Raw genomic sequence first — 13,857 nt, forward strand, 5'->3', positions numbered from 1 at the left:
ATAAAAACAAAATACTTCACTATTAATATCTAAATATTAAAAAATATACAAATAAATTTTTTAAATGATTAATATCATTTAAAATTACATATTTAATAACTTTAAAATTAAAATAGAAAATATATTCCTATTTAAAACTAATAAAAAAATGATGCATAATATTTCAACTTACCCTATTAAACAAAAAAATCTCTAAAATTACATATTTCATCATTTTTAAATTAAATTAAAAATTATATTCATATTATTAAAATTAATAAACTAAACTTATTATAACATTTCAACTTACCCTATTAAACTGAACAAAATGTTGTTACCCATATATCTAAAAACAATAATTCTTTCCTTTGGTAAATTTCACCTAAACTAACAATCTTAGACATCAATTGCTAAATCTCACAAAATAAAATATTAACCCAGCTTAAGCCTCTCCACATTCCATTCTCTTTCTTATATTCTTATAATCATTTGAATTGTTTTACACATTATACATTAATTTTCATGGAATACACATGGTTTATACCATCGAGTTATTAAATATATTAATTAATAAATAATGATTACACAAGTGTATTTAATAAATAAATAATGATTAAACACATATTTAAATTTTCTTTGATTCATTATTTCATATAATTGAAATTTTAAAATAAGTTTAATAAAAATTATTCAAAAGGTTCATAAATATATAAAGTAGATAAATAATAATAGTTACTATATCTTTATATACTACTTAATTTTAAGGTTATGGTTAAATCAAATATTAAATTGGTATATAGGTTTTTTTGTCTATAGAATAAGGAACATGCGCCTATGCAAAGAATTAGTTTATAGAGGTGTACATACTATATCTTTTTGGATTTGGACCTATAGCCTCTTAAGAAGAAACACATATTATGAACTATTAGGTACACTCAAACTATATGCAACATGTAATAATAATTACATCCATAAACTAGTGCAGTAATATAAATTAAATGTCTAGTAGACGTCTATGGACATCAATACTCATACAAATTAAAAATTAGAAAAAAAGTCATAAAAAATTATTGATTTTTCTACGATAATGCATAGTAGACACTGATCTTCTAATATAATAATTACTTTCCAATCATTTCCAATTAAGTTATATTATGTCATATATATCATTAAGCAATTAGACAAAAAAAATCTCAACATAATGCAATAAAAATAGTATGATCATAAAGAGACAACCATGCACAATAGAGACAACAAATTTACCTTGGGAAAACCCAACCTTATGAAAAACCCAACAAATTTTCTTCTAGGAGAAATTTGTTCTCCAACGATATTTACAATTCAAAAATATTCTAGAAATGTGTGTCAAAATCCAAGTCAATTCACTAATCAAGCCTGGTCAAAATTACAGCTTAGTCAACATTGGTCAAGCCTTCAAAATAGTCAATTCATATAAACTTTTCGTCTTGGTCAATCTCTTCCTTGCAGTCAAATTCATACCTATGGTTGAGCCCTATGGTCAAAGATTATGGGGTTAACTTCCTACAGTCATCCTATAGTTAAGTCGTCTCTTCCTATAGTCAATTTCGGCCTTCTTACTATGGTCAAACTTTGCCAAATTCTCAGTCAATGGCAATCATAATCTCGATTAAATGAAGATATTAAAGTCGGTCAAATGAGGTAGGTCAACCTTGGTCAAATAGAAGTTTCTATACTCAGTCAAAATTCATATTTCCTTCTCTTATTCTCACATATGTGGATCCTAACAGAAGAGAGAATGTGATTTCTGAATTGATCAAAGTGGAGGAGTCCCATGTGTATTTATACTAGTCAAATGGGGTGGAATTTGATCATGGTTCACACCTATTCATATATGGGGTCAACCTGACACTTAGGGACTACATGAAGCCCAAAATAATAATTTAAATTTTTCATTTCCATAATTTTCCTTGGCCAACTTATGGGGGCCTTTTAGCATGTGGGAATACCAATGGATGCAACAAAAAAATGAACACTCCCTCTTAGCGAGGGAGGTATTCTTTGCAAAATATTTCCCTTGTTGAAATTTATCCTTCCTTAAGAAAAGTTCATGATATTTTCATGTTAATGCATGTATATAAAATAACTCCATCCTAGAGTGGGAAATGTAACTCACTCATATGTACATAAGAATCTATGGATTTTGTCAAAATTCCTTTATGGCTACTTAGGAAAATGTATCAATATCCTTTGGTCATGACCTAGCCAAGTCCTTCTGGCATACAAGGTTTTGTAGTTTCTCAAAAGTGAATTTTCCTTTGGACTATTCACCTTTATGTTCAAATTACTTTATGACCTAGCCAAGTCCTTCTAGCTTCACAGGTGAATTACATATATCTCATTTGGTTGGCATAGCCAAGTCCTTATGGCCTCTAAGTAGAAGATATGTTCAATCCTAATATTTCCTTAGGTCATTCACCTCTGGTCGACCTAGCTAAGTCCTTCTAGCTTCATAGGTGAATGTATCTTATAATTTTCCCCTGTAATTACCTTAGTTCATTCACCTTTTTGGTAAAAGTCCTTTATGAGCCATCCAAAGTCCTTTATGGCTTCAGGCGATGGTAAAACCAATCTTAAAAACACCTCATCATTACTTTCCAATGAGGGAGACATTCAAGATCAATCTAAGCTCATATTTGTCCAGAATATACTCGTTTCTATATATGTACTAGAGATATATTTTTCCTCTTTGTGTCATGTCTTGGATGAAGTGACTCGATCATGTCCTTTTGGCTTATGAAGCCTCATGACTTGTGATATTCCTACAAATATTCACTTCACCTCATGAGACATATCTCAAACCACATCCAATTGTACAACATAGCCACCACATGCTTTGTTATCCATTGTATATGCCTCAACTCAACCATAAATTGGTTTAGGATGTTTATTGCAAAGAAAAAAAAAATCTTGGTATTTGCCAGGTACTTCTTGAATCTAATCAACTACATTTACATTGTGGGATTCACCAAATTTGAATCTTCAATCCAAATAAATAGTGTATATGCCAAAATCCTTAATTTCGATATTCAAGGCCAAACTCCCTTTAACACTGAATTAGGTTTTCTTGTGGTAGTCATGACTACTCCCTCTGTCATGGAAGAAAATCCTCCTGCCTCTGTTACTTCTTTTATCATGCAAGAAAGTCATTTTGCTAAAGTTGTAAGTAGATCCTTCTATTGTAGTTTCTCCCTCTCATTGGGAGAATCATCTTTTCACAAACTTTGCTTTGTTTTTCTTGATGCTACTAGAATCATTACCCTGGCAGCCTTCACAATGTACCTCTGTTAACGAGAAAAGTGTCTATTCAGAACGACCTTATCCCACTAAGGTGTGACAGCTACCTTAGAAACAAACAGAGAAAACTACTTTTGTATTCTTCTTTATGAACTATAAACAAAGAGGAATAGGATGAACCAACCTTTGTCTTGCGCTAGTCCTTTGATCCAATCTCTCTCCTCTTTGACAGCTTCCAGCTACCTGCTCCCTTACTTGTCCAGCTTCACCAAGTACCTGTAAGATCACAGAAGAAGGAAACTATACAAAGACATGGTTTTATATTCATAAATAACTTAGGATCATATTTAAGCTAACCATACAAATATAACAAGCATCAATGAAACACAAGCATGGAGAATAAACTCAAATAGTTTTATTGATATACAAGAAGATCCAGGAGGAGTTACAACCGATGATTCCTGACCCAGCATCAACCTCCCAGCAAAGAAGTCCCTTCTTCAACCCCAACAAAGCATAGATCACCCAATTCTCTGATATGTATCTCAAAATCAACAACAATTCCTTACAATGTGAAAAATTCCAGCCTCTGGATCTCTGGGATGAGGGATCCATATATAGATGTATGCAAGGAGGATGAGTCAACTCATGAATTTATTAGTGGCTTCTCTCTGTCAGTTCTTGCTTCCACTTGGAGACTGAGAGCCTCTTACTCATCCTTGGTCGAATTCAGTGAGGCAAGTGTCATTGGAGAAGATTCTGGAAGCTTCCATTGTCTTTCCACCTCGCGAAATGGCACTGCCATTTGTCATTTCCCGCTCAAAGCACCCTGATAGTGCATTTAGGTGCATTGCAATGCACCTAGCTAGTGTACTTGGGTGCTATGCAACGCAGCTAGCTAGTGGAGCAGCTGAAATGATCCTGATTTGACTGATTCTGAGCATTTTCTGGTGGAGAACTTCTGGGAGAAACTGTAATTTGTTGACCTTGTTCCTTTAGGGGTCGGAACAACACTTTTAGGGACTTAGGATCCCTTGGTTTATGGACATTTCATGCTTGGAGCTACAAGGCACAAAAATGTCTATAACAGTTGCCCCCTAAAGTATGAGGCTGCTTATCGGGTGAAATGCTTTATTAGGAGGATCCAAAGTTCTTTCAATGCTGGGAGGAGACCTGTAATAAGATATAATACAATACATTATCTTCATACTGTTTTCATGATCTAGCTGAGGTGGGCAGTCCCATGCTCAACTTTATAAATTCATTTTCATGTACATAGGACATAAAATCTTCTGATGGTAGACTGATGATTTTGATAGAGCCATCATCCTTTTGGTAGGATGATTATCTGCACTGCAATGTTGTACATTTCAATGTCTTTATTTTCCTGAATATATATCGCAGTCTGGATGGATGAAACTAGATCTGGGGTCTTCAATCTCGTCCGATCTTCACTCGAAGTACAAGTCGATCCATGTGAGAAATGTTTTGAAGTCGAACATGGAAAGACATCGCTTGATTACCAGTCAATGATGTAAACTGTTAACAAGCGCGAGAGGAATCACCAATAATGATGATGACCCTCAAGGTACTGCAGTACAATTCATGTGGTGTGAATAAAGGACTTGGCATCGAACACCACACAAAATCTTTCGGTCGAAGGTCATTGATGTATACCTGTCGCCGGAAGTGAGAAACTTGCCATTGAGGCATGCAAGCTTCAAAGTACTGAATGGGGTGTTCCTAGATCAACTTCTTGGATAATGAGCTGATGTCGACAAGAAGCGATCCGTCAAAGGAGGGCCTTAATGAATCCCACATCAATGACACGGAACGGAGCAAATGATTTTGATGGAGGCGAAAACAATCTGATGATATATGGTTCAGGATGGCGGTCATGAAAGAATGAAGTATAATGTATGGTAGTGGATGGGACACAGGTGACTTCTTTGGATGACTTCTCTTGAACATGTCGGTGACACTTATGTGATGGATTGGTAGCATTTACCCCAAATGTGGATGGTATGGCGTGACCATGGTGATGTGACCGGTGAATGAAACAACCCAACCCGATTTGGACACGGAGTGGAAGTGTCATGTTCAAGAGCGACTTGCTACCAATAAAGATTCTTTGAGTTTTCTTCCCAATTTTTCCCCAGTCATTGCTGACGAGTACCTCTTTATTTTTTTCAAGCTTGAGGAGGATAACATATGCTTGTTCTATAATTTTCCCTTCGGGCAAACCCATCGCTATGTTTTAACGAGCCTAGCGATAGTGAAACTCGTCCTCGTCTAAAGACAAGTTTGTCGCTATTAATCTTTTTAACGAGTTTAACGACAAAGATAACTCGGTCCTTTTCATTTTTAGAGAGTTTGAAAAGGTACATAAAGGTAACTTCAAAATTCCTTTTTCGTCATCTAATCCCTTAAGTCCGAAAAAGTATAAAACAATACAGAAGGGATGAATTTTCGATAGTTTTAACGAGCCGAACAAAACAAGCGCTCGATCTTTTTGTGCAATAATCCCTCAGGTCCAAAAAGATTAAAATCTAGACGAGGGATAGAACTTCCTGTTGCTTTAACGAGCTAGAAGGCCAAAACTCGGTAATTTTTTCATATTTTACGAGTCAGTTGAAAAGAGCTTAAAGAAGACTCGTCTTTTGAGGAACGAGTGATAAAATGGGTAGCAGCTGATTCCAGGTAAGGTTTGGAATTTTCCAATCACGGCAGTGTCACAAGGATGGCTAGTGAAATCACTCTTCGCAGCTGTTCCTCAAAATGGGTAAACAATCAAGTGGAGGTGAATGATCGGCCAATGAAAAAGTGGAGGTGACGGTGCAAACACGACCAAGGCTTTAATGGCTGAAGTACTACATTCACAGTGGTTATTTACCGGGGAATAGTTCATTTTTTAACGAGCTTAAACGCGGGTGGAAACATTTGCTCAGTCTGGGTTTATTTTTTAACGAGCTTGAACCTCACGGTAAACACTGCTCGATAAGTTTGCATGCCCCCAGCATAATAACTCAAATCGAGGTGCATGCCCCCCAAGCTTCATTTCATTCAACTCAGTGGTTGGAATGAAGGTTTACCTTTGAGACTTGGAAAGGGGATTTGTTTCATTTTTTAATGAGGTTGACACAGTAAAAGAACTATCCTCATGACTCCTTGTTTCATTTTTTAACGAGGTCGACACGAGATAAGAACCATCCTCGAAATCCAAATCCATTAGATATAGAAGATTTCATATTCCACTGTGGCCACTTCCGCCAGATTACTCGGAGGCGGTAGGGCAAAAGTACCCATTAAGGCAGGGTCTTTTAGCAGACCTACTCCGATATGTTGGAGCGAATGATTGCTTCCATGGATCATTCGAATGCTTCCCGTAACTTGTGAACTGTTGGGGAGAAATGTTTGTTGGTCGACGATTGTAATTCCTCCTTGGAATGGAAATGCAATCTTCCTGAAGTAGGTCGACACAACTACGGCCATGGCATATATCCAGGGTCTTCCCAGTAGGATGTTGTAATCGAGGTTTCCGTCGATTACTTCAACATCAATTTCTATTGTTTTACCCCCCAGTTCAACTTGAAAGTTACTTAAAATCCCATATGGAGTGTATGATCGTCCATCAAATGCTTTTAACATTGTTGACGATTGCAACAAGGGTGGTGACCCTAAAGTTTTCCAGCAACTCATCGACATAATACATGTGAATGCCCCCTCATCAATAATTGTTCGATGAACAGTTTTGTTGAGGGCTTTCACTTGAATAAGGAAAGCTAGTTGAGCTGGTAACTGAGGGTCATATCCTTTATGATCAAAGGCCACAAGATTGGAATCCATTCGGTCAATCCCACCTATTGTTGATAATAAAGCTTGCTCTTGGGAGAGGCAATTTTGCGGTACCTCAAGTGTCGACATAGCGGACGGCGATTGGGCCAAGTCCTCTACTATATTATAATTCTGTGCTACTTTGGCACGAGGATTAAATGTCGATTTGTGTACTAGTCCCTTTGGCGGCTTTATCATTGGTTCAGGAATGATGGGTGACACAACTTTGGTCAAAGTTGTTTTCGAACTACCAGGTTGTTCATTAGCCTTGTTATTCGATAGTTGTGGATTCCCGTAATATTTATTCCTTGTCAAAGCATCATTTTGCTGCTTTGAGATAGACAACATAAGCACTTGGGATCGGGAAGCATTTTGATTAGCAACCAGTTTGGTTCCCGGGTTTGGAAACGGATCAGTCAATACTGCTGAGGTTTTTGAACTCTTAAAGAGTTTCTTAACTTCAGCTTTATGTGGACAATCTCTCGTCCAATGATCCTCATCGCATATATGACACCCCGCAGGGGGTTTCCTTTGCCCAGAAGGGTTTGTAGAAGATTTATCGTGCTTCTTTTTTCTCCCTTTCTTTTTCTTCTTGCCCCTTGGTTGCTTCAGTTTTTTTCCCTTGTCGGTCGACATGGCATTTACTTCCGAGGCAAGAAGTTCCTCATTTTCATTTTGACTGAAATCTTACGGGCCTTTTTAGATGTAGCCTTTGTCGATTTCGTGTCTGTTGCGCCAATCACGCCATCGCCGGCATGAGAGTCATTGTTTGATTTAGGAGGAGGAGGAACGGAAAATTCTGGTCTAGGAGCATCAGGTATTTTATCGTAGAGCATGCCAGACTGAGTATAGATCAAGTCTAGATATTGTGCACGAGCAATAACTTTCTCTTCAGTGACGACTCCCCCTTTTGCCACATCTTTCGTGATGGAAGGTAGTAATGACTTGATAAACCATTCAGCTAAAAGCTGATCGGGAACATACGTTTTTACCATTCTACGATGACGTCGCCACTCATGTATATGATCAGATATGTGAGTGGCCGTCGTCTGTTTGAAATTGGTAAGGAGTTTCGTTCCCATTTCGTACCTTATCGATAATTTAAAATGGGTTAAAAAGGTTGTGGCTAGGTTACTAAAGTTGTCAAACGAAGCTCTGGGTAATTCGATATACCATTTTGCTGCCGGACCAGTTAACGTCCTCTGAAAAAGGCGAAGCCTAATCGAATCATCGTTTAGGGTGTTTGATGAACACCACAGATGAAATGTATCACATGATTCGACGAATCTTCACCCGGATTTCCATTAAATTTAGGAATATCTGACGGAATTTTATGCAGAATCGCTAGCCACCAAGGGGCATAAGCAATTGGATCGTCTGTTAACCGATTTAAATCAGGTAACTCTAAGGTTGCCACAAAGGGTAACTGCTGATTCAGGTTAGGTGAAGCATACCCAGGATAAGATGGGATTGCCTGAGCAGTTTGTCTTTGCATACCAGCATAATGCATTTGATGCTGGTATGTTTGGTAAGGTTGGTGGACATGACCATTGTAAAATGGTTGATTTTGACCGTTTTGAATGTACGGTTGTCCACTGTTCGCAAATATTTGCTGCTCAGAACCTTGGTATACTTGTTGGAATTGCGGTTGTTGGTATTGCACCAACCATGGTTGTGAAGCCATGTGCTGTTGCGCTATACTAACCGTTGGACCCAGGTGAGGGGTGATTGTACCTGTCTGGACCTATGTCGCCCCACTAGTCGGCGATTGTGGTTGAGTTACAAGGTCAAGGGGTTGTTGCATTACAACCTGAGAAACCTGAGGTTGACATACGACAGGCAGTGCTTGAGCTTGCGACACCGTCACAATAGCTGGCGTAGTCGGGATGTTCAACATAGGTACGCATTGTTGCATTGAATACACAACTCTTGGTTGTTGAGGTAGTATAGGTACCCAACCACTTGAGGTAATTCCAGTATAACCTGAATGCTGTTGTGAACTCCCTTATGGATATCCTCCCGAAGGTGATAATGAAAAGGCATACTGCCCCCCATACGGTGGTAATCCAGAACCTAAGGGAATTGTTTTCCCTTGGGGACCGGACTGCCCAAATTGACCTCCAAATGGATCAATTTGTCGAGACTCAACATAAGAGTTTCCAGATATTATTCTAGATGAACAAATAGGAACAGACCAGACTGTTGAAATAGCCCCGGAGTGGGCTCCTTCTAGTTGTTGAGAGCTAGTCGGGACAGATGGTATGCCGACGAACATTGTCGGAGTGACAACAGGGAGCTATGCCATCGCTGTGTGGGATGACACAGTCCTAGATGTTGACGGTTGTTCAGACATTTGTAGTCTATCCAAAATATTACCTAGCGATTCTACAGGAGCTTCCGCTGGTGGTAGACTAACTTCTGATGAAGAAGGATATAGAGTGATCCCGACTCCAAAGTGCGTTGGAGTACTTGTTTGAGGATCCTCTACAATTTCTTCAATTTCAATTAGACTAGGTGGAAGGGGAAGACCGTCAGGTCCGTAAAATATTTCTGGTGCCGAAGAAGGTATGGAATCGACAGCGACAGATGTTTGAAGAGTAAGACTCTCCGAACCGGTTGTAGATGGAACTGGTTCGGTAACACGAGTGTTCACTCTCAGACTAGGATCAATATCACTGTCCCTATGCAGCTGTTGAACTTCTTCTGTAGAGGCAGGGATTCCAGAAATGTTTGGAGTAACCGGAGTCTCTGATGTCGTCGGAACACTTGTTCTAACTTTAATGGGAGATTTGGAACCGGTTAAACGAGTTCGCTTTGTCCGTACTGGTTTTGATTCCGGAGACAAAGACGATTGACTCGTAAGCCTCCGCGAACGACGGGGTTTTAATTGAATTTCTTCCACGATTGCGGATTACTCGATCAACTAAAATAAAAAGGGGAAATATGTTTCCGAATTAAATGAATTTTAGACGCTTCTGACACAACTTGTTTTCTCAGTTTTTAAGAGTCGAGAAAAAACAAAAGATGACTCTAGTCTCCTTCGATTTTTAATGAGCCTGAAGTGACAAGTGCTCAGATGGAACTTTTCCGTTAAGGAGTCTGAAAAGGAACGAAAGGGACTGCTCTGGAGATCTAGGTAGAGGGAGTACCAAACCAATCGCAAAACTGCAGAATACTTTTTACGGTACGGCAGTCAATCTTCCCGAATGCTGTGTTCGGTGCATTGCGATCAGTAGGGCGGCCAACACGGCTTCCTATGGATAAAAGTTTTTAAGCCTATAGGGGTCTCCCAATATATACTCGACGGTACGTGGGAGCACAAGTCTGTACTGGCGCTTATCGTCTCAAAGTGGAGGAATCACCCAACCATCAGTGAGGACAACAGTTACCAGGCTTTACGACGCCGGAATACGTCTCTAGCCTAGACCTCTAAATGTTGTGCGTTAAGTTCCAAAGCGTTGTTAGATTCATTGAATTTATTTTAAGTTGATCTTTCTTATGAAGTTTGCCTTTTGGGTTCACCACGAGATGTAGATGTAATTCCTAAAATGCAATCTAAAGATGATAAGAAAACTTTTATCTCTTTTCAGCAATGAAAATACTAGCTACAAGGGCAAAAGAAAGACACAATCTTTTCACAAAGAGCAAAGAGCACACTGTAAATGCACTTTCCTAAATCAAGCCAAACAGACTGTCAATATGCAAATGCACATGTGCATGTATTTTTTTTTCACTTTCTTAATATTGATTCCTAAAAAGAAAGTTGATGTATAAATCTGAATTTTCTTTCAAGTGACAAACACAAACAAGCTTCTTTTCGAAATCAAAAGGTAGAGATGATTATGACACTTTATGGTTTTGAAATAAATACTCGTTTCGACACTAGAAAGTCACATATTCAAACCAAAGGCAAAATTAAAAGCATAATCGACTGTCAACAACAAATAAACTTTCTCCTATGATCAAAATCGACACTTGCGACAGACCTAAATCAAAGGACGACAATATGACTATTCTACTTTTGCAATGGAAAACTGTAAATGACGTAACAAACACACAAAAACATCTACAGTATTTTTGTACAAAGGAGTGGAATTACAGCAAGGAAAAGGGGTTTTTAAACAGACACATACACTTATCACAGGTTGCAAAAATCAGAGACAAAACTGAAAAAATGAAGCAAAGAACCTCAGCTGCACAAGGCTAGGCTGATCAGCACACCTGTTACACAAAGAAACTGCATTGCAGCGCAGGTAGCCCTCTCGGGAAGTGCGTTGAAATTCAGAACCTCTTCACGGAGCCTGCGCTGGGACATAAACGAGAATTCTATCTGGGTTCTAGGTCACGGTTTGTAGTTTAATCTATGGTTTTTGGCCGAGTAAAAGAAATCAGTAATGCACAATCAGAGGTAGATCTAAGGGGGGTTCTAAGAGTTATCACAAGGGAAATCAGTTGGTCTATGAATTAGCTGTTCAAATCATAAACAGATCCAATGAATGGATTGAAGCAGCAGATGTCTACTTTGCATTGGCAAATGCAGTTCGATTGCTACTTCTAAGTTTATGAAACAAACAACAGGAGAAACACAAACAAACTAAATAGACATGATCCCTGGTGGAGTCACCATTTTGTTAACGGGAAAAGTGTCTATTCAGAACGACCCTATCCCACTAAGGTGTGACAGCTACCTTAGAAACAAACAGAGAAAGCTACTTTTGTATTCTTCTTTATGAACTATAAACAAAGAGGAATAGGATGAACCAACCTTTGTCTTGCGCTAGTCCTTTGATCCAATCTCTCTCCTCTTTGACAGCTTCCAGCTACCTGCTCCCTTACTTGTCCAGCTTCACCAAGTACTTGTAAGATCACAGAAGAAGGAAACTATACAAAGACATGGGTTTATATTCATAAATAACTTGGGATCAGATTTAAGCTAACCATACAAATATAACAAGCATCAATGAAACACAAGCATGGAGAAGAAACTCAAATAGTTTTACTGATATACAAGAAGATCCAGGAGGAGTTACAACCGATGATTCTTGACCCAGCATCAACCTCCTAGCAAAGAAGTCACTTCTTCAACCCCAACAAATCATAGATCACCCAATTCTCTGATATGTATCTCAAAACCAACAACAATTCCTTACAATGTGCAAAATTCCAGCCTCTGGATCTCTGGGATGAGGGATCCATATATAGATGTATGCAAGGAGGATGAGTCAGCTCATGAATTGATTAGTGGCTTCTCCCTATTAGTTCTTGCTTCCACTTGGAGACTGAGAGCCTCTTACTCATCCTTGGTCGAATTCGGTGAGGCAAGTGTCATTGGAGAAGATTCTGGAAGCTTCCATTGTCTTTCCACCTCGCGGAATGGCACTGCCATTTGTCATTTCCCGCTCAACGCACCCTGATAGTGCATTTAGGTGCGTTGCAACGCACCTAGCTAGTGTACTGGGTGCTATGCAACGCAGCTAGCTAGTGGAGCAGCTGAAATGATCCTGATTCTGAGCATTTTCTGGTGGAGAACTTCTGGGAGAAGCTGTAATTTGTTGACCTTGTTCCTTTAGGGGTCGGAACAACACTTTTAGGGACTTAGGATCCCTTGGTTTATGGACATTTCATGCTTGGAGCTGCAAGGCACAAAAATGTCTATAACAACCTCCAAACCTCATTCAAGAATCCATGGAAGAAACAATTATATCTGAGCAAAAATACAAAGACAAGAGGCTGACTAAGGGAAATTAAAAATAATCAAGGAAGGAATATATGAATTACTTATCTCTTGATAAATAAAATGTTGAGGATTGTAGGGAATTTCAATTCCCTCTCAATCCTTGTCTCCTTACAAAATTCAATGAAATCCATATGTAATATTCTCATCCTTAACATTAGTTGCTAATGTCACTTTCTTTCTTGCATTATCTATAAGGGATATAGTTTATTCATTCTATGGATTAGGCTTAGCAATCCATTCATTCAGTTATCTAGCCACACCAACAGTTCATCAAAAGGCTAGTATCGACACCAAGTCATTCCATATGTTGTCAAGTATGAATTACACCAACTCTACTTTCTTTCAATACCCTAAGTCTTGCTCTACGGTTTACAAACCCTAATTCATTCATATTTTGTACACAAGCATGAGGAAACCTATTGATACCCTTTACAATTTCATCAAACTTGACATGATAATCTCCTTTATTATATAAAATTAGGTGAGGGATGCTCCTCCTCAACTCCCTCTGGCTCTGAAGTAATTTTCTTTTTATAGTCTACATCACTATTATTTAATCTCAAAGGGTTATCCACACACTACCTCCTTTGTTGTTTGACCTTCCTATGCAACCTTTTAGTTATGTTATCCATATAATATTAGCTCCTTCACATACTCAGCAAACCACCATCTTCCTGATCAGCAACGTCATTCTACACTTGTCTCTTAGCTTACCTGAGGCACTTCAACCCTTCTTCTCAAGGGTCTAATGCCTTTTGGCTTGTTTTTTTGTCCATTGATATGTGACCTTTTAGCCCTATTTCAAAATTCGGTAGCCTCTTCCTTCTTCATCCAACAAACATACAAACACTCGATTGTTATGATATTCATTCTCTCATAATTATTGTCATTTGAAAATTCTCCATGTTGAGTGGTATTTCATTGTTCTCTCCTAACACTTCAACTCTAGTAGATTTTGGCTCTTGAAAAATAGATATAAATTGCTCTGCATCTCCTTCATTTACAATATTTTCTACCTTATCCTCCATTTC

Source organism: Pinus tabuliformis, chromosome Q, assembly GCF_031772625.1.
Source record: "Pinus tabuliformis cultivar Carrire ecotype Pingquan chromosome Q, CPIR1, whole genome shotgun sequence".
Taxonomy (NCBI): domain Eukaryota; kingdom Viridiplantae; phylum Streptophyta; class Pinopsida; order Pinales; family Pinaceae; genus Pinus; species Pinus tabuliformis.